Below are 2,976 nucleotides of genomic sequence, written 5' to 3'. Positions count from 1 at the left end.
GTGGTCCATCCTTGAACAAAACGTCATTATGCGGGGCATGACTACATATGAAGTTTGGATTTCCATTTGGTCAAATCATGGATCTCTTTTAATTTACAGTTTATATGCAATTTTTTATTCTGCAGCTATAGAAAAATATACATATACATATATACATCATATAAACACAGACACAGCTGTATATAAATTTCGTAGCTAACCGTTGCTTTCTTCCCTGGTATCTAGGGGTTTATCTGTCATAGTTGTTTTTAAATCAGTAAGTAATATACGACCAGCACTGTTTGCTGGACCTGATATTTTCTTAATACATAAGATTTCAAGGTTCCTTTTGGGGAGGGAGGGATACTTGTAGCCACCTAGATCCGGAGCCTTTTTACTTTTTTTCTTTCTTTTTGTCTCCTGTCTGATCCTGAGATGACTGGTTTTTTCTTTTTTCTTTTTTTTTTTTTTTTTGGTATTTACCTGATAAGCTCCTGGTGGTCCTGAGCGGCCCCTGCTGTGAGCATGGCCTCCCTTTCTAAGTGTCCCTATCAACCTCAGAGTGTCTGGGGGTTGCATCCAAGGGAACGATTGTGGTAGAACCCTGATTCTGTGATAATTTGGGTTTCAGGAGGATGCTCGTAGCCTGCTGACAAATAGTGGCACTCAAGAGTGCCAAGTAGACAGCTGAAGATGTACATGCGTCGTGACCCAGCAATTTCACGCCAAGGTATATACTCCCCGGAAGACATGTGCAGGAATGTTCACACAGCATTGTTCTTAATGGCCCCAAATTGGAAATGAGCCAAGTGTCCATAAACAGCAGAATGGATGAACCAATTGAGGGATATGTCACAGCAAAGAAAATTAACCGACTTCAGCTAGAGGGAAGACACATCAACATGGATGAGTCTTATAACGTTGGGCAAAAGAATACACACTACATAACTCAGGAGTACACATTTTGCATGCGGTGACAGGAAACGTGGAAGGAATAAGATTTCAGCATTATAAGACAGCGTCACTGTTTCTTAATGTATGTGAAGATAACCCAGAGAGCTGAGGAAGTTGCTAAGAAGAGTGTGCTGGGGATGCTCTAGGAAAAGACTGAATGCTGAGGCACCATGGCTCCTGGAATCCCTGTCTTTAGTCCAATGATGCCTTATGGTACAGGACTGACTCCACAGCCTATTCAGAACACCAATAGTCTGTCTATCATGGAGGAGCAGCAAAGGCGGCGGCAACAGCAGCAGCAGGTAGTGGCAGCAGTTCAGCAGTTGACATCCCAGCAGGCAGCACAGGGGGCCTCGAGCCAGACACCACAGCTCTTCCACTCACACTCTTACGACTGCACCCTTGCCGGGCACCACGCCCCTGTACCCCTCCACCAGGATGCCCATGACCTCCATCACCCCTGCCATGCCAGCCTCGGAGAGCTCTGGAATTGTGCCGCAGCTGCAAAATATTGTATCCACGGTGAATCTTGGTTGTAAACTTGACCTAAAGACCATTGCACTTCGTGCCCGAAATGCTGAATATAATCCCAAGTGGTTTGCTGCTGTAATCATGAGGGTAAGAGAGCCCTGAACCACGGCACTGATATTCAGCTCTGGGAAAATGGTGTGCACGGGAGCCAAGGGTGAAGAACAGTCCAGACTAGCAGCAAGAAAATATGCCAGAGTTGTACAGAAGTTGGGTTTTCCAGCCAAGTTCTTGGACTTTAAGATCCAGAACATGGTGGGGAGCTGCGTGTGATGTGAAGTTCCCTGTAAGGCTAGAAGGCCTCGTGCTCACCCACCAGCAGTTGAGTAGTTATGAGCCAGAGTTATTTCCTGGTTTAATCTACAGGATGACCAAACCCAGAATTGTTCTCCTTATTTTTGTTTCTGGAAAAGTATTAACAGGTGCTAAAGTCAGGGCAGAGATTTACGAAGCATTTGAAAACATCTACCTCATCCTAAAAGGTTTCAGGAAGACTACGTAATGGCCCTGGTGTACTCATGCCTCCGCTACCCACTTGCTTTTTGAAAACACATCAGTTTGGGTACATTTAAGTGGTGGTGGTGTGGACGATTTGGGGAGAAGCCAGACGTTCTAGTGGGTTGCTGTACCAGGTGGAGCTCTCCCGCACGTGTCCCGCAGGGAGGCTGCGCAGGGTGTCATCTCTGCACAGAGAACACCGCAGCGTTACTGTAAGTTGCTCACACTGGGCTACTATCCGGGCAACGCTAGCCATTAATTTATATTTAGATTTTTAAACACTTATTGCTGTTGACAGTTGGTTTAAGGGACAAAACTTTAAGTGTTAAAGCCACCTCTACAATTGATTGGACTTTGTATTTTGGCTTGTTTCTTCCCCATAAACCACAGTTTTTATATTTCTACCAGAAAAGAAAAAATCTTTTCTAAAAGTGTTGTTTTCTAGTTGTAACTCCCGAGGGTTATTTTTGTGCCAGACACATTCTGCCTTTTTAGCATTGCAAGACAGAACAGATGTATTAATGAAAACAATGGCTGTACATAATTTTGTTTCTTCAGAGTACTCTGTACAATAAATGCTGTTTATAAAAGTGTTAGATTGATGGTGTAAATAATACCTAGTAAGATTCATGTGATCATACACGTTAGAAAGTTGTATTCTAGATATAATGCCTGAAACCAAAAAAAAAAAAAAAAAGTGCCAAGTACACTGACCAGATTTAACATGTCACATGAGCTGAGACACTCCCCCCCCCCGCCCCCGCCATGTGTCTTAGAGGAATTTAGAACAAAATGTTCCTTCTCTTTTCCCTTTTTCATGAAACACTGAGCCCTGGTCTCCATGGATGGGATCCCTTCTAGCCCACCATGTCTGGGAGTGAACTGTAACAGTAAAAGCAAGCAACAGAGAGCTGTGCCTTTAAAACAGCATTTAAACTTTTGGGAACACGTGGGGGTTTTTTTGGAGGGGGGCTATATCTAGCTACTGACTGTTGGGAAGGGCCCACCCAAATTTGA

General features: G+C 44.0%; 1 pseudogene; it reads left to right on the top strand.

The window, feature by feature from the left end:
- Positions 1 to 317: 317 nt before the first annotated feature.
- Positions 318 to 2,113, top strand: LOC100059098 (TATA-box-binding protein pseudogene; annotated as a pseudogene).
- The last annotated feature ends 863 nt before the right edge of the window (positions 2,114 to 2,976 follow it).

The sequence above is a fragment of the Equus caballus genome, chromosome 7 (assembly GCF_041296265.1).
Source record: "Equus caballus isolate H_3958 breed thoroughbred chromosome 7, TB-T2T, whole genome shotgun sequence".
NCBI lineage: Eukaryota > Metazoa > Chordata > Mammalia > Perissodactyla > Equidae > Equus > Equus caballus.
Note: the sequence above shows the minus strand (reverse complement) of the source record. Positions and strands in the feature narration are given on the sequence as shown.